This window comes from Ceratotherium simum, chromosome 12 (genome assembly GCF_057802395.1).
Source record: "Ceratotherium simum simum isolate JZ-2026a chromosome 12, ASM5780239v1, whole genome shotgun sequence".
In the NCBI taxonomy this organism is placed as follows: Eukaryota; Metazoa; Chordata; class Mammalia; order Perissodactyla; family Rhinocerotidae; genus Ceratotherium; species Ceratotherium simum.
The window spans coordinates 59,936,004-59,955,349 of record NC_141911.1 but is presented as its reverse complement, the minus strand read 5'-3'; the positions used below and the strand labels follow the sequence as shown (position 1 = coordinate 59,955,349).

Sequence of the window (19,346 nt, the reverse complement as noted above, 5' to 3'; positions counted from 1 at the left end):
CTAAGGATACAAGTGAAGAAAAACCAACCTACTTTTATGGAAACGTATCTACCCATTTCATGTATTTAATAGTTACTATTGTAGGTTAACCGTGGGAGAGGGTTTGCCACAACTATGGTAACAGCACAGAAGACTATTAATGTTAATTTCTATTAGCAAGTAAACCCAATTCTAATTCCCTTGGAAATAATCATTAAGACACTAGAGGTGAGTTGTAGACTTAATGGAGGTTAAGACTATAGTACCTCAATTATAGACTTGATATTTTTATAGTTATTTTAGGCAAGAAGGGAACTTTTCAGTAAGATACTCCATAGATTTCTTAAGATATGAAAAACTAAATATAGTCAAAAGAGCTAAAAATCAAGAGAATAAGAATTTTCCAAACACTCCTTCCATACTCGAAACTGAACTGGGTGATATGAGGGCTCAAATGAAATATCCTAGTTATTTATAATCTACTCATAAAAGCAAAACTTATTTTCTCAGGCAACAGAGCCCAATAATGTCAGTACAGTCACTATTTTTTTACTCAACATATATGTAATGGAGCCTTGATACATGCAAGTCACCTTCTAGAGACAGTGGTGATCTCATGAAGCCATGTTCTAGTGAGGGGGATAGTGCACACACAGATACAGAAATAAGAAAGCATGACTGGTGGGGTATTCATTGTTATACAGAGAATTAAAATAGGCCTGTGTGAAAGTGTGTGATAGCCACTAAATATTCCACTTTAGCTGGAATATTTAGAGAAGGTTTTTTGGAAGACATTACATTACTCTGAGATATGAACAAGAGGAAGCCAGTGAAACAAATGTCAGGAGAAAGAGTATTCCAGCAGAGAAACCGCTGATGCAGAGGCCCTAAAGTGGCACTAAGCTTGCGGTATTGACGAAAGGAAAGGATATTAGGGTGGAACAGAGTGGGTAAAGGGGAGAGTGAAAGCAAAGGGCAGATCACATGGAGCTCTGCAAACCACATTAAGGAGCTCGGATTCTATTCTGAGTGTGATGTAAAGTCCTATAAGCAGACCAGGCCTAGGATTTGATCCACGTTTTTAGGAATAACTCTGTCTATTGTGCATAAAATGGATTTTAGAGAAGGGATAATTACAGAAACAAAAAATGATCTCATCTTTGTAAAAGCAAAAAGATCAGAGGAAGGCTACTGCAGTTGTCCGTGGTAGACGTGGTGATGGCTTAGACTTCATGGAAGAGATGGAGAGGAACGGAGAGACCTGGGATGTGTTTTACACACAGGGCCACCAGAACGCGCAGGTGGGTCAGAGGTAGGAAGTGAGGAAAAGAGAGGAACCTGTGTTCCTACAGTCCTTGAGTATAAGAACAGAGGCATGATAAAATGATAACACATAAGTAACAAGAAGATGGAAGAAATCAGAAAGAAATGAAATTAATCAAGCAGAATTTCCAGGTGGCATCAAATAACTTAGGAATTGCTGGCCATCTTAGATGCAGTTTTTAAAAGCTAATTCTTGTATTAGACAAGTTATTAGAAAAGAAGAAGGTGTTTCCTTCATGTTAAGGAAACATAACGGAGCACAGGCTAAGGGGCAAGTGCAAGATGTGTGGGTAGAAATAACAAAAGTATTGATTTCAATTGTCACGGTGGGAAATGGGATCTGCTGGACACAGGGAAGGTGGGGGAGACATCGGGGAAGGACAAACACTTATTGTATACACACACACACACACGCACACATGCCACAAGTTGTTTATTTGACTTATATTTCAAGTGAAGGGATGCATAATATTTGAGGCCGACTAACGTGTCAAAAGTACCCAAAGGAGGAAGAAGTCCGAGGCCATGTTTTAGTTCTACTAAGGGGCTGTTCCTGATAAGTGAGCAGGAAGCGAAGAGAGACAGAAATGGAAGTGTTGAAGAAAATCTGACAAGAAAACATTGTAATTTGGCCTAAGAGACCAGACTTCTTCATAAGCTGTGTCCAAATAGATAGGCTGAATAAAACTTGTGGAACTTCCTGTGAACCCACACCTGCCCAGTGTCATATAACTGATGCTGCCAGCACTTTCTGGAAGCAGCACCATTGAGAGAGGAATCCTAAAGGCAGTAGGACAATATGAGAATCAGGTGGACTACACAGCACGGGCAAGGAAGGGGCTGGAGGTGAGCTCAGCGACGCACAGGAAAAAGCAGGCTGCAGAAAGCAAAGAGGTGACTGGCGGGGTCACAGGACAGACACCATGCTTTGAGGTCAAATACTCTAAATGAGAAAAATCAGTAATCTTTTCAGACATTTTGTAAAACGCATATTAAGTGTTCACTAAATACTGATGGACCGATGGACCAAACTGAATAATCATTCTGTCTTCTGAAGTGAGATCACTACTGGTTTTGCTTGTTAGTAACAGCAAGGATAAAACTAAGACTAAAACAAAACACTGGAGCAGGAACAAAAGATTCTAAAAAGCAATCAATCTCTTCACTCATCCATCAGCAATAACCTTTAATTTTTATATACTTCCCATCCATCTCACATAGTACGTACTACTTTCTCAAAGGATCTTCAGAATTCAAAAGGCTCTTTTAGTTCTAATCACCACACTAACAAAACCAGGTATTTAAATTATTCAAGTTCAAAGATATTCCGGTTCTTACGACAAACCTGGTTTTAAAAATCGCTTTGGTAATTCTGCCAACTACGTCTGCTAAACACATGGGCTGCATCTTCCCTAAAGTTTTGATCAAAGAAATCTTTTATAACCCAGCCTCTAGTGATGTAATAAAAGGTGATGCCCATCAACAAGGCAGGGACAACAGACACTTTTTGAAAAGAGCAGGCATGATGGAATTTTGGAGATCACAGACTGATTCAACAAATATTTATTGGGCACTTCCCCTGTGCCAGGCACTGCCTGAGATCCTAGGAATATAGCAATGGACAAGACGTGTGACCTTCTCATGCTGGCAGAGCTTACACTGTGGTGGGTAAGACAGATGATGAAGAAGTAAATGACTATATATGATGATTCCAGAAGGTGGTAGCACTATGAAGAAAATGAAACTGGCGAGGAGGCTGGAGCGGCCTATGGCAGGGGGAAGGTTGGGGGAAGGAGGCCTTCTAGGCTGAGTGGTCAAGGAAGGCTGCTCTGAGGAAGTGATGTTTCAGTGAGAACTTGAATGGAGAGGAGTAAGCCATCAGAGTGTTGGGACTGGAAAGGACTTTTCACAGATGAGGAAACTGGGGAAGACTGATGGGAAGGACCTATTTGGTCCACTGGGCTTCACAGCCAGGAATCTGCCTCATCTGTGCCTTAGCTGTAACCCTCAGCCACCAAGAGGGACACAATGGGAAGCCCCAGGGACCAGAAGAAGGCACTGACTCACTGAGGCCGGGACCCTCACATCAGGTGAGGGACAACTGACCAGTGTCAAACCTAGGGGTGCTGGGATGGGCGGTGACACCAGATGTTTTAAGGTCCATTATCAGATGAAAGGGGGATTAGCAGCGCTCTGGCTAGCCCAGCGAGTCCCAGTGGCTGGCAAAGCATTATAGAGAAGGAGATTGGAGCTCAGTAAAATAAAGACTTATCTGACAAAGCCATTAAACTGAAAAGAGCAGTTTAAAGAGCAGGAGGTGTTCTGACAGAGGAAGGATGCTTCCTGACTTTCCAGAGTGAGATACCAAAAAAAGAGTGCTATAAAATCTCCGGCGAGATTCTTAATAGGATTGGAGCGGTGTGGTGTTTACTTCGATGGTTGTCATCTGAGCTCTCTCCGTACACTGGCAGGAAGGGAGCGCATGTTTATTAAGGTCCTATTGCCAGTCCCCGGGGGACCTCAGGGGCTGATAAGGCAGAATCACAACCCTCCGGTGAAACCAGACACTTTGATTCTTATGGTACTTCCTTAGCTCACCTGAATGATAGCTATTTTTATATTTTTCCCTGTCCCTGAAAAAAAAAAGCTCTTCATGAGGCTTACATAATATAAGTTTATTCAAGTAAGTGCCCCTTAGACAAAAATTGCTTTTTACTCATCTTTATATCCCCTACGTAGACTTTTTTGGTTCTTGCACAAAGCAGGCACTAAATAAATATATGCTTAATTCTATTGCTTTCAAGAAGCTTATAGCAGAGAATAAGGTAATTGGAAATCTCTTCCATTAGAAAAAATCCCTGAAATTTCTGGACTATGCAAGGAAGTCAGAGGTGGTTGTTTTCCAAAGCATCAAGGCCAGTCATTAGCTCCAGACCCATTTTCCCTGTGATGCCCAGGCATTAACCCTCAACGGTGTGAAGTGGCTCAGCATGGGCCTCTCCAAGCCAGGCTCAGGAGTCAGGCTGAAATTTGAATCTGGGCCCCATTCCTTCCTCTGCCAGAATTCCTCTGTATCACTGTGACTAAGGGCAGATTAAGCAAACGTAACCATTCTGAGCCTTGGTTTCCATGTCTGTTGACTGAAATGGAACAGAAGTTCCTGGCAAGGCTGCTGAAGGGTTACCTGAGATGCTGCATGAAAATCAGCACATGCTAGTATACCCTCAGCGGCACAGTCCTGCCAGTTACTAGGCACCTCAGTGTTACTCGATTTTCCAATCCTCATGTCCTACTAAGCATCGAATCCTGCCAATCAACCTGCTGCATACTCTCTCAGATTTGTTCTGTCTTCTCAACCCAAACTGCCAATGCCTTAAATTATCCACGTACTACTGCATCTCCCCTAACGGCTCACATCCATTTCCTACATCTCTCCTCAATCATTTTGCACAGAACAGACATTGTTACCTTTACGGACAAAAATTGGTTTCACTCTTTTGCTAAAAAAAAAAAGTCCAGTGGCTTTCCAAGAACTAGAGGATGAAGCCCATGGCACACGAGGTCCTTTACCCTCTGGCCGCTACTCATGCTACCAAACCCATTGCCTACAACTCCCCCCACTTGGCTTCACACTCCCAGCACGGGCCCCAGGCCTTGGCACGGGCCACCTCCTTGCTAGGATGCCTTTGCCAGGATGCCTTTGTCGCTTCTCTGGGTGGCAAACTCCTACTTACTCTTCAAGACTCAAGCATCAACGACTACAGGAAAATTTAGTTGTGCACTTTTCTATGCTCATACTTCTATTGAAGACCACTGTAAATTCTGTTTGTACATATTCTTGAGATCTCCGGGGTAGAAAGGACATCTTCTTTATCTCTACAACAATTGTAATGCTGACCACAGAGCCCAACACCAAGCCGATGCTCATGACATTTTGCAGGTGTGTAATGAACGAATGAAAATGAAAATAATAAAGTTGGCTATTGTTGCTGATCTATGGAATTTGTTTCATAAGAGATAATATAAACTAAATAGGAAATAAGTGATAGATGCTTTTGATAATTTGAGAGGTGCTAAACTTATAATAGGTTATTGTGTTAGACCTAAAAAGTTGGGCAGTAGATCTCTAATCTTTCGAGGTGGACATCATGGACATCTGTTGGCATGGCTGCCACAGACAGACGGTGTGTGCTTGATGGCCCAGGGGCCTGGTATAAGGACGCATCTTTTCTGTCCTTTAGAACCCAAAAATGTTGTGGTAAGAACAACATTGTGCAATTCTCAGGAGGGCCTCTTTCCTCTGAAAACGTGTGAAATCTGGTTTGGTTGGAATACATTCTGATCTGAGAACAGGAATGGTATAGACCAGTGCTTCTCAAACATAACGTGCACACCAATCACCCAGCTCTCCTGCTGAAATGCAGATGCTGATTTGATGGGTCTGGAGTGGGCCTTGAGACTCGTCCTTCCTCACGAGGTCCGGGAGATGCAGATGCCAATAGTCTGCGGACTGCACTGAGTCCCTCTGCCTCCTCCCATCCTAGGACCCATCACCTCGTAATAGCAGCACTCCCATTTCCATCTCTAGGATTTTCATTGTTCCAACTTTCTGATTTCTAATTTTCATTCATTACCAAAGTTTAATATTTTAAACATGTACTTAGGGAGAAGCATGGATGAAACAGAGATTGTCCATATCCTTTCTTCCTTTTACTTTGAGAATTGTTATTATATCCACATGATTTCACAGCTTTCTCTTTCCTGTACTTTCTTTACATAAAAAAAAAAAAACATGCAATGCAGGTTTATTCCCTCTGGGGAGTATGTCTATGTTTATCTTAAAGCCCAATAACCGACTAGTGGACCATTAGGAGACTGTGACATGATTCAAATTACACCAAAGTTTTTAATTTGTTCATATACTTAATTTGCAAATACAGTACTAATAAGTAAGATGCTATCAAGAAGAAGTCATTTATGGGAGCCGTCCCTGTGGCGCAAGCATTTAAGTGTGTGCACTCAGCTTCAGCAGCCCGGGGTTCGCATGCTCGGATCCTGGCGCACACCGACCCACTGCTTGTCAAGCCATGCTGTGGCGGCATCTCACATAAAGTAGAGGAAGATGGGCACGGATGTTAGTTCAGGGCCAATCTTCCTCAGCCAAAAAAAAAAAAAAGAGGAAGTCATTTATTATTACCATAGAATAATAAATACCATAGACTAAAGAAGCGGCCTTTGATTCCATGCGCCCAATCCCACATTTACCTAAATATCTGACGGTCCCGAAGCTTCACCTCCTTCCCCTCCCCCTGGCAGTCATTTTGTGTTTTGTATGACAGCATTAAACTCTGTTCTCAAAGAGGATTTGAGATGGCCTCCAGTGCCAAAGCACAGGATGAAACCAAAATAGTAATTTAAAAACAACTATAATTGGGATAAAATAATTCAAAGATAGATGAGAGAGGTAGATGCACCAGGGACCTTAAAATAGTTAAAATAGCTAAATCCTGGGGCCAGCCCTGTGGCCAAGTGGTTAAAGTTCTGCACGCTCTGCTTCAGGGGCCCAGGTTTGTGGGTTTGGATCCCAGGTGCAGCCCTACACCATTTGTCAGCCATGCTGTGGCGGTGACCCACATACAAAATAGAGGAAGAAATCAGCCACAGATGTTAGCTCAGGTCTATTCTTTCTCAAGTTAAAAAGACGAAGATTGGCAACAGATGTTAGCTCCGGGCAAATCCTCCTCAGGAAAAAAAAAATAGCTAAATCTCAAATCATTCTCATTTCCAAAAAGAAGAAAAAAAGGAGAAGGGTGCACAAGTATGAAATTGTCTCATTTTTGTAAAAAGAAATAAGTTAAAGTAACAGTTTTCAAATCTGTACTACTTCTATCATCCCTCTTATAAAATCCAAGGCCAAAAACAAACTATAAACTTAGAGGAGCCATGTCTGGAGAGATGAGATAATATTCTCCAAGGACACTGGTTCTTGACAATCTGGTTGTTGAAAGAACCTAGTAGAAATGATAGTTCGTATATCACTTCCCTTTTCTTTCTCAATCTCAATCTCTCTTCTATCTCATGTCTCAATGTCTGAGGTGAACTCTTTCCACATCTTGGGTTCCTGTCAATTCAAGATTAGATTTTCTTACAAATACTTGAATTTAATTTTTGGCCTGTTCTTTACTCTTTTCTACCCCTCACTGTCACGTAATTTTTATGTATGTATGCGTGTATTCATTCATTCATTCAAGTTTTGGGACAGTTAAAAGGCTGCCGGAGTAAAATAGCAAACGCTCACTGGACTTAGAGCAAGAAGATTTAGGCTGAGGTAGTTCTGAGTAAACCACGATTGGCTTTTGTACTTTGAGCAAGTCTCTTAATCTCTTTGAGTCTCAGTTTCCTCATCTACAAAATGGAGATGATTATTCCTAGGATTGTTATGAGATCAAAAGTAGTGGATGTGAACGCTCTTTTAAAATTAAAAAAAGATTCTGTTTATCTACAAATAGTATAAGCCAGCTTCTTAAAGGAGGTGCAAAATATTATTCAACAGCAAAAGACATGTTTTGACTTGCTCTTATGAGAAGGAGTTGCAGCATCAGATTATTCTATCTTTATTTCCCTAATCTATCAGGTACAATGTTACGTTCCTATTTAAATAGAGACTGACTAGAAACACAGAGGAAAGGCCAAGATGTTGGGTTTTTAAAAATAATCACAGAAACAGTAGGAAACTCTTAATATTCTTTTTGTTAGCCTTGATACACCAGAGCTGATGCCATCAATATTGTTTAATAAGCAAAGCTGGATTAGAACTGGTTCAGAGGTGAGTCTGATCAGGGTTTTTAGGCGCAAGATCCAGCAGCGGATGGAAGGTATGCGTGTCGAGATTAGAGAGTGGAGGATTAGGCTCCGTTCCTGGGATGTTCTGCATTATTATTTCTGGATTAAGAGATGATTAAGGAACAGGACACTCAAAAGGCAGACGATGTGGACAGACCCCACAGTCACTTTTAATGAAGAGTTTATAGCAAATTATGATGAAATAATACAAGCATATAAGCCTACAATAATTAGAGAGATGACAAACCATGAAATACTGACCTAATATGGGAATTCAGACCCAAAATTATTTCATCCCTTTTCCCCCAAAGAAGTAAGATATGCAGTTAGGTGTGTTTTTTCTTCTTTTTAAATTGTTTTCTAAGGGAAGCAGCAAGGAGAGCCTGCAGCCAGTGAAAGCTGGGGGTCAAAATGTTCAGTGGACATTACACAAGATAGAGTCTGCCAAGAAAAAAAGATGTTTCAAAACTGCCTCTTTGTTGTCACTGGTTTGTAGGTATGAATAAACTTTAACCATAGAGACATTTTTAAATTATAGGCTCAATTTGGTGGCTGAAGTGTTAATATGGCTGTGTATACATAAATACTTTCACTGTCTGAACTGAAAAGTCCTCATTGTGTCTTAAAGGGTTTTAAACTATCATAATATTTGGAATATCTTATCATATATGTATAATAGCGTTCATTTTTCCATTGAAATGTACAATTTCATCCAATTTTTTGGAAATCATTTATTTAAAAAATCTTAGAACTGATCTAACTTCAAATCTTACCTCTCAAAAATGCCAGATTATTAATGGAATAATGGAATAAATGTAGAGCTGAATTACTATTAATTACTACTAATTTAAAAAGGGATTATGCAGCATACTGATTTTCCAGTGTTGTACCTACCATACACAATTGGAGTATGTTTCAATATCAAGGGTTATGTGTCTCTAATAAACTTATAACCCATTTTTCTAATCCTCAATTTTCTTATTAGACTCTACTTACTGAAGAAAATGTTTCATCATTTCCTTTTCCAGACAACTTATCTCCAAAGTATGTTAAAGGCTTTGTCTATTACGCGCGCACACACACACACATCAGACTCAACAAATAGTGTATCTTAGGGCATTTTAACACCCAGGTTTGAAATGCTGGTCAGCTGGACTAATTAAGAGGAGGGCTGAAGAAAGGAAAAGAAATTTGCCTTCAAGAGTTGATTCCAGGGCTATATGTACACTTACTTAATAAAGCAAAGTGATAAGCTAGTTGCCGTTTGTGATTGGGGTGAAATTTGTGCAAATGGAGGTTGGGGATGTGGAGGTTCGGGGAAGTTTATACCAGAACTTACATTTATTCAGAAATTGATACTTCATTTCACTTTCAACAATTTTCCTTATTAAAAAAGCCTTTAACCTTCTGGAAGGAGAGGTGTGGGAACATCATTTATCTATTTATCACTGCTAGCCTTTTGTCTTATTTTGAACCAGAATATTTTTACTCTCAAAGACAAGTTGTTTAGGCATGACCTTAAATACTGATTTAAAAGTGGAAAAGTGTAATCATTTTCCCCTAAAAAATTCCCTAATAAGTTAACTATTACCAAAACAAACAAACTTGTAGCACATAAGCAGCCTACAATTAAGTTCTTGTGGATTTAGACTAAATCCACTTTTGAATCATTAACTTGTAAAAAAGTTCTAAGCAAACTGTGTCCTTGGAAATTAATTTGGCAATTAATCTCAATTTAAAATTTTTAGATATGTCCATCAATTTTGCTTCGAAAACGAAAGAGTTATCACTTTGTTTTAAAAGTTTGTGAGTTTAGTAAGTCTCTGAACTGAAACAGAGTCTCAGATTTCTTAGGAGTAGGAAGATATAATATCTTCCTCACTGGGTTCCTGTGATGAATAAGGAAAATGATGGATATGTTAGTATCTTGTGAAGAATTAAGGGTTATACAAAGTTTAATATTAATAATAAATAGAATCATTTCCATTTCCATTGTGAAATTCAAAGCATACAACTTTAACATAAGTTAATAATTGAAACCCTTATTGAAAAACAAAATTTCAAATAAAAAATTTCAAAGTGTAACACAATATACATTTTCCTGAGAGCATTAAAAAGGTTGGATAACATTTTTTTAACTCGTAGAATACTGAAATTTTCGAACATAATAGAATATAGTATCTGTTTATTGGTAGCAGAGGAATTATGCAATGTTTATGAAAATAACTAAGAATACTCTTGAAGATAATGGTGACTAATTTATTTGAGGGCTCTTTCAGCTTCCTGTTTACCTCCTTTCAAGACTTCTGGCTCTGTAATGTGTTGTCTCCAAATCTCTTAGAGTTGTGATTAAAATACATATATTTCACATATGTAAAATAACTTAAGGCACTCTATACTGGAACGAGTATCATAGTTAGTTATAGTGGATGAAATTGTATATTTCAAATCTTTTTCTGGTTAATTTGTGGGCAGGGCTGACTTCTTGTCAGAGCTGATTAGAATGTCATTGTTTTCACTTTGTATTATTTTTACTTCATAGAAGCTGTCACCTATGCCATTTTTTACTGTTCAATGACCATCTGATATGCTGAGTTAAGAGTGCATTTGTCAATAGATATATTAAGAAAGCTTATTTTCCTTCTTTATACATAAGAGTAAATGTAAACAGACCTCCTGATATTTTCTCCTTTCATAATAACGAGACATCTTGTGCACCATAATCAGGCAAAGAGGACACTCCCTTTTAGAGACCTCTGCTTTACCTGATTGACATTATCAGAAGCTGAGAACCTGTTCAGTATGATTTTAGAGATAATGGGAAACTTCCACGTCAATTGTTTAAAAGAGTATCCTGCATCTTTTATTTCACTTAAAAGACAAGTTTTTAAAGACAAATACTCACTGGACCTAACTTTGCAAAGGTAATCTCAAATGTCCTTTCTAATTCCTCGACATCAAGATTCTACATCTTACATTCACACCAAGGGACGTAATTTGTGGGGCCCAGGGTAAGGTGAAAATTTATGAGGTCCAGTGCAAGACCTCTTGTTCAAAAATTAAGAATTTCAAGATGGCAACAGCAGAGCATTCAACTAAGCACAGGGCCCTTCTAAGTGTAGCCCATGAAGCTGGCCCCAGTATAATTATAGCAGTGTATAGGAAACTGAGAATCAATTACCAGAGGAAGACAATAAAGAGCAGGTATATACTAAAGGTAGGCTGCCCAAAGAAGGAGAGGCTAAGAGAACCAAAGATATAGATCACCCCTCTCTAAATTCTGTCTTAAGCTACACTCATTCCACTCTGGCTTTATCTAGCTATTAACATCTTTGAAAGATATTAGCTGATACCAGCTTACCCTGTTTCCCATCCCGGGGGTATATTTTCATATTTACAGGGGACACTGAAAAACAAAGTTACTCTCAAGATGAAGAATCATCTTCTTGCGGGTAGTGTTCTAGCATGACGAGAGACCTTGGTAACATGTGGAGGTAGAGTGGCTTCCCCATACCTCTCAGGCCATCTCTCAGCGGGCCTGCCTGTGGGTTCATCTAATCTTCCCACTGCCATCATTAGAGTGTTAAACTTTTATCTCCCACTTAGGAGGCAGTTTTATTTTTTCACAAAACAGTAATATATTTTCATAGCACATTTTAGCAAACTTTGAAGGATCAGCCCTAGAACTGAGATATCTGAAACCTGGGGAGACAAAGAGATAAATGATCGCTGTCTTTTCTCAGCTGGCCACGTGCTTCAGCTAGCACTCCTGTTTCTGATCTCTGTCACCACGGCTGGAAACAAATATCTCATCCATTACAGGATTCAGTTACTTCTGAATCAACCCCAATTTGAAGCTTTTGATAATATCAGTGAATTTTAGTGAATGCTGTAATTTAATATGAAATTACAACATTTCTTGAGTGCTATCAACAGATTAATATTTAGCTTTAAATCTAGTGTATACTTACAGGTAAAAATGTATTTATTATTTTTTTTAAATGTATTTTAAACAAGATAACTAAAATGGATCAAGTACATTTATGTTTGTGTGTGTGGTTTTTTTTTTTTTTTTTTGTATGACTGGTAATTTAATCAGAAACACATTTTATTACTAGAATAAAATGCATAATGTTACACTTGGCAATGCCTATGCGCTTAGAGTACATATGACCTGAATAAAAGAGCGTAATCAAAGACATCTCCTAGGTTCATATGGATGGGTATGGTTTATTTTTCACTACAATGTGCTATAAATTGTAACCATCTATACTCCAGGAGGCATCTAACACTTGTAGCACCTAAGTTGGAGAAACTAATCCTAAATAAATCAAGCCTTTTTACACTAGCTTTTCTCTTTTAAACATAATATTTTCAAGTAAGTACCACAATGTTGCCCTTCATTTTGTCGGTCAACTATCCAGGCATGGTGTTATCTATCTTTGTACACAAACACTCGTTCATAGTTTCTATATTATAACTTAAGATATAGTCATGTTGATTTCAAAAACAAGACATCACACATTACAAATCTTTCCAATTAAGAGTTCAGCGTTTACTACTTTTTTTAGACAATTATAAACCCGTCTCATATTTTATGTAGATCTGTGTGTATAAGGACATTGTCTCAGAGAAGAAGATGTAGTTATGATGATTTTTAGCTGCTGATAAAACGCCCATTTGAATATAGTCCATATCTTTGGCTATGTCTTTAGATTGTGGAAGAGATGCTCTCTGAGCACACAGCTGGATGAAGAGGGTGTTTACCTTGATTTCACGTTAGGGAGAAGAAACACTAAGAGACAGAAATTTATAGAGCCGCCATCTACTTCACAGTCACAACCATTTGGGATATTGGCTGAAATCATTCCAATTAGAAAACAGATATGAGTAAGGCCGGCCCTGTGGCTTAGCGGTTAAGTGCGTGCGCTGCGATGCTGGTGGCCCGGGTTCGGATCCCAGGTGCGCATTGAGGCACCACTTCTCTGTTCATCCTGAGGCCGAGTCCCACATACAGCAACTAGAAGGATGTGCAGCTACGACACACAACTATCCAATGGGGCTTTGGGGGGAAAAATAAAATAAATAAAATCTTTAAAAAAAAAAAAAAGAAAACAGATATGAGTATTTGTTGCTAACTCGATTTTTGTTATTTGGTTATTATATTTAAAATCTCCATACTGCAGAGGCAGTGTCTAAGAGTTCCACTCAAATGAGTTGATTTCCAATTGTGCGTAATCATGTTTTTATTGAGTTCCTTCCAAAATTTATATAACCCCATTATTTCTAAAAATGTTTTTTCTTTCGTAACTATATAAAAGGCAGCAAATTTTTTCAAAAGAATAATAAAGAGACATTTGATAAGTTATATACTTTCTGCCATATTTTTCTTTTTTAAAGAAAAGATTCAGAGTTTTCACAAGTGAAACCAAAAATAAATACTTTAGAGAAATATACGAAACATTAAATATGTGTCATGTTCAATTTGCTACAGGAAGAAATTAACAAACGAAAACCAAAAACTATTCACCAACTTTCTAAAAGAAATCAGTTTCCAACAGATCCGGAAATTATTGAAGGAATAATGACATGTAATATTGGCAGTTTCTATACTTATAAGCTTCAGGTCTGTGGACTTTAAAGCAGAGTTTAAATCAAATCTAGTTCAGTGAGTTCTTAAAAAAGTTGACATTGTAACAGGACCCAATATCCAGCTGTTCTGTGGTCAAATCTGTCTCTTCATCCCAAAGGGAAAAGTGTGCAGAAACATATTGCTAGTTTGCTTTTATTCCTCACTGATCAAATACCTTTCTCTTAATTTTTAAATGCAAAACAAGCAATACTTTTTTATTTTGGGTAAATTAATATCATGTATTTCATATTTTCCAAATATTTCAAACAACTAAAATGCATGAGTTTGTTGGTTTGCAGCTTTTAGTAAAATACCAAAAGCAAGAGGGAAGGTGTGGATATAGCATCTTCGGGTTTAGGAAGTGTGTTTAGGAAGTAAGCAGCCGAGAATGCACCTGCGTTTGGCACTGGCTTGGACACCAGTGGGCTACACAACAGCAAATGCCAGTGTCATCTCAGAAGTGTAAGAGACACAGGAATCTATACTCACATCCAAACAAACACAGACTCACACTAATATGGTGTGGTTTTTCCCAGAAACATAGCTGAATTTATAGTCAACAAGCACTATATGATGCAATAAAATATTAGCAGTTTTGTTTTTCCATATCATACTATGTGATTCTTTTTTAACAACAACAATAGCAAAGTATTCACTTTTCTTCCTAGGTGGAAATTAACATGTGGAAGCATGACTGCATGCATTATGGATGTCAATTTGCATTTGTAACATAGTGGAAAAATGAAACAGAATTTAGCCTAACTTCAGGGTATAAATTGCAGAGTATTTTTAAAAGGAATATTTAAATACTGGAGGACGTGAACTTTGAAATCAGTTTTCAAAGCAAAGATTTGGTGTGATTTACTCTTCAACTATAACTTTGTTTAGCTGTTACTTCTGCTAAATGATTGTGAACCAACGGGGGGAGAATACATTATATTCTTCAGAATAATTGGTCCAAAATAAATATTTAGAGGTTTTAGAAACTGTTTCAAAGTCAAATGAATAAACTGAGTGATATTTGTAGATTATGCTTGCCTTGGACCCAATACAGATGATTATGGGATATGCTTTCTTCCTGGTGACCGGCTGATGGCAACTGACCCTGGGAAGGTTCATTCATTACCAGGCTGCTGCTCTGGGTGCCTGGCTCTCCAAAGCAAGACCTGACAAGACGACACCGAGCAAAAAAGAGTGTGAGAGCACACCGCCTGGTCACTAGAAACCACCACCTTGTCACTGGGAAAACTAAGGAAGAGAGACTAAAATAATTTTAATCAGTGCAAATTATGTGGAACTCACACTACTCCTATGCTGTTAATTCAGGCGTAATTTTTCCATTTCCAATATCTACTCATCCATCATAGTAAAATGAAAAATAAGTTCTGTCCTAACAATAATGACAAAAAAAACACCGTCAGTTTTAAAACAAAAAATTCTGACCTCTAGAGAGACTGAATAGAACTACTATAGAAATGAACATAGGAATCTAACAACAGACAGATACATTTTATTTCCACCTTTCCCTCTTCATTTCAAATAATTTGTTAGAGTTTCACAACACATTTTTTCCCCTAACACACAGAGACTGGTCAGAAGTGAGAAAATGAAAATCTGAATTGCCAGGTTCATGAAGCCAATTGAAAACGTCGCTGCATGCAGTTATCTGAAGACTGACGCGCCGAGGCTACTTGGAACGCAGCATCGCCAAGGTTATGACGGTACTCTTTCCTCTCTAACACTCCTACTTCACCACATGAATGTTCAGTAGACCCGGGACAAATCAACTCAGGGTGGGGGCTTCCCTCATTCTTAGAAGGATATTCTTCAATTATACATTTTGTTACATCTTGAGAGATAAAAGCTGAATCTGCAAGCGATTAAAAGATGTTTTATATTTATGGTTTCAATTCGGCTGAAATAAATGCGTAATTTAAACCACACATAATTCATAGCAATTTAGGTCCATTACAGAGTTCTAGCTTCTTTTTTATGATAGTTACTAATTAAAACAGAGTGTTACTGCCACTCCGAGCCTGCAACTTTGCCATACAGGTTTAATGGATAAAACGTTCTGACATAGAAATGAAAACAACAATATAGACAAAGCTCTAAGCTGTTATGTTTGAGAGTATGGTAAAGATTAAGGACATTCACTAAAGTTAAGAATTGTGCAGAGAAAGCACTTGTGATTTCTTTCTTTAAAGGAAGAAGTAAAGGATTTTTAAGAAGAATCTGAAATAGTACTAATTTCTCTAACTTCTGAGCCCCTCATTCCCAGCTGACCCCTCCCCCCCAGAATTTAAACTCATCAGAGTCACTTTTAAAGGATAAATGACGGGATATTTTAATATAATCCTGAATATAGGTTTAGATTGAAAATGGGAATTGGGACCATAATTAATTATGTTGCCAAGTTTTTTGAACTTTAAGACAGATTGAGGCAAATGAGGACATTTCATAAGACTGCAACCTTCTACAAGTTCATGGGTTAAAACTTGGGTAAAATGACAGTATCGTTTTGACATGTGATTAATCCCATATGCAGAATGAGTGTGAAGAATTAATACCCTTTTGGTGTTTTCACTTTCCGAAACCACTGTAATAAGAGACTGACATAAAATCAAAACCAAATTTCAACACAATCTGCAGCTAGGGTTACGGCCTTATTATCACTCTTAATAAGCAATAATGAATAATAATAAATACCGATCGCCCTCAGTACCCTTTGCTCTGTACGCATATTTGCTCTCTCATCCATCCATCACATCTTTCAGGATAATAAAACAATTCAATCCCACCAAACCCTCACCACCGCTCCCTCAGGAGGGATGTTTTATCTCTACTTCTGTGAGCCCAGGGAGGATTTTACTTGTTTGAAGGGGGCGGAGAATGGAGCGGGGTCCTATTTATTTCCATTGACGACTCCCCTGGTTCTCACAGGCGCTCAGGGACCGGGTGGGAGGAGGAGAGGAGGAGGTGCGGAGATTCCCTCCTTCAGAAAAGAAAAAGGGTTCAGAAAGCGAGGCGGGGGTGGGGGGCAGAAAGCGAGGGGGGGCGCGGGGGGGCGGTGGTGGTTTGGGGGGGTAGAGTGTTTGCGGAGATCAGCAACTAAATGAAAACATAAATTCTTTTTTGTGATTTAGCGGGATCGAAAGATGAGAAGTAAACAAATTTACCAACCCAACTAAGTTGCTAAAAAGAACTCTGTTTATAAAAAGAAAAAAAAAAATCAAACCCAGAAACATTTGCTCAGGTTCATTTCCCGCTCAAGGGCTTGGTTTCAGGGAGCTACTTGTGCCCAGAGCAGGAGATGGACAGCGCCCCGAAGGGGACCTGGTCTGAAGGACAGCTCAGCGCCAGCGCAGAGGTGCCCGCGGGAAACTCCGAGGGCCTCGGCGACCCGCGCGGAGCCCGTGCGGAGAGCTGCGTGGAGTCCTCCCGTCTCGGCCTCGGGCAGGGGTGCAGGGAGGAGAGGGCACGAAGGGCGCACAATGAAACGAAACCGCACCCCAAATTCAGCAGTTTGCGAAGTGCCCCAAGAGAGCAACTGGGACTCGGAACCACTCGTTCGGATTCCCGGGGCCGCCCCGGCTCTGAGCTCAGTACTGAAGGCAGCGCGGACCAGAGCGAACCCCGACTCGCGCACAGACGGGGCTAGGGCACGGTCGCTCCGTCTGGGGCGGGAGGAAGTGTCCCCTTGATGGCTACTCTGCCTTCCCGGCAAAAGTAGGATCCGGTCCCAGGCCACCCTGCTCTGCTCGAGGAAGTTTCTCTAACGATGCTCGCCTGCCGCGCAGGAGGACAAATGAAGAGCCAGAGCTGTGGGAGGTCGGCCGGGCGAGGCGGACCGAGATCCCAGCGCCCGGGGCGCCGGTCCAGAACCTGCGCCCGCCCTGCCCCGCGCGCTGCCTAGACCCCCGCTCTTCGCCCCACTCGCAGACGCGCCCTGCAAGCCCCCAGCCCCGCAGACTTTCTCCAGCGGCGGGCTGAGGGCATGAACACGGAGAGAGAGGCAGCAGCCCTCCCGGCAGGCGAGCAAAGTAAGTGTCCAGGCCAAGCCGGGGATAGAGGCTCTGCGGCTCCCCGGACCCCAGTATGCCCGGCCTGGGCACTGTCTCTCCCCCTCCTCCTAACTCCGCTCGGGCCGCCCAGCCACGAAGCCAGCCTGGAAAACCAAGGGAGACCTGCTGCACGCCCCTTGCGCCCTCAGCTCCTCGGGACAGGGCGCCCTCGCCCAACCGTGACCGAGAACCTCGCTGGGCCCCTTCAAGTTAGAGGACGCGCGCCTCCACCCCCATCGCAGAGGAGCCCTCGGGTGAGAAGGCTCCCTGTGCCAGGTCTCGGGGTGGCGGACGAAGGCGTCGGGGCGTCGGGAGATTGCTTTCCTTTCACTACTTACCTTAAAAAAAAATGTTTGTTTCTCCTGGGGGGAAGAGGAAACCTCCCTCCCCGAGATGTGGCGTGCGAAACGGTCCAAGTCCCCGGCTCCGGCCAAGATGCTAAGCACCACTACTCAGGAACCGAAGGGACCGTTGGGCGGAGGAGGAGGCAGATAAAAGAGAAAACTAAATCGGCCGAAGTGTCCCAACTTTGTGGTCGGCGCTGCAAACTTCAAAGGCGAGCGAGGGCTGGCGGCGCGCGGGCGCCGAAGTTGCTGCGAAGTGGCGCGGAGAGAAGCGCGGGGCTGGGGGATCCCGGGGCGGCGCGGGGCAGCGGCGGGAGGTCCTTTAAAAGGCGGCGAGCGCGCGGGGGCCGGGCGGCGGGAGGATGCTGCAGCGCCGAGCGGGGCCGGCGAGGCTCGGCGGGCGGCCGCTCGGGGCACGGGCGCCGGGCTGGAGCGTGGCGGGGGACAGCCGGGCGCACGGGGCGGCGGCGGCGGGCGCGCGGTCGCTTCGCTCCGCTCTCTCGCGGCTCCGAGCGGGGAGTGTGTGTTCGCTCCCGAGTGTCACTGCTGAAGCCCGGAGCCGCTCCCCCGCCCGCCCCAGCGCTGCCCGCCCGCCCCCTCCCTCCTCTGCCCGCTGCCTCCCCCTCGGTTCCTCCCTCCCTCACTCCCGCTGCGCGCCACCGCGCGCGCGCATACACACACACACACACACACACACACACACACACACTCCACATACCCGGCGACCCAGCGCTCCCCAAACAGGGCGGCATCGCGGGGGCCATACTGCGGTCCTCACCTCCCCGCCAGACGCGGGGAAGGAGAGGGAGACCTCTTAAACCCCCTCAAAGCCACAAAACCCAGGGAGACGCGTACGCGGGACCATCGCACCGTCAGGGAGACCCGGGTGCACAGTGAGGGGGAACTCTGGGGTTGGTTTGGGGGCGGGGTGGGGAGACGAGCTAAATCAAGAAGATTGGAGGCGGAAAGCAGAGCGTGCAAACTGTGCATTCATGTCCCACTTTTCACCCGACCGCCTGCCTACCGCAGCCTCGCTCGGGAGCGCGTCCCCCTCGGCGCACACCGAGGCTCCTCGGGTTTGAAACTCAGCAGCTGTTTTAACAATTGAAAAGCGGCCCTACAGGACCAGTGAGAGACGGAGCAGAGTGTGAAGCCATTAAG

General features: G+C 42.0%; 1 protein-coding gene across 1 annotated transcript in view; it reads right to left on the bottom strand.

The window, feature by feature from the left end:
- NDNF (neuron derived neurotrophic factor) overlaps positions 1 to 18,606 on the bottom strand; it is a 38,431-nt gene extending 19,825 nt beyond the window's left edge. The window contains exon 1 of the mRNA XM_004426535.3: positions 18,180 to 18,606. The gene's annotated coding sequence lies outside the window, so the exon portion shown is untranslated. The remainder of the gene's footprint in view (positions 1 to 18,179) is intronic.
- Between the last annotated feature and the right edge of the window lie 740 nt (positions 18,607 to 19,346).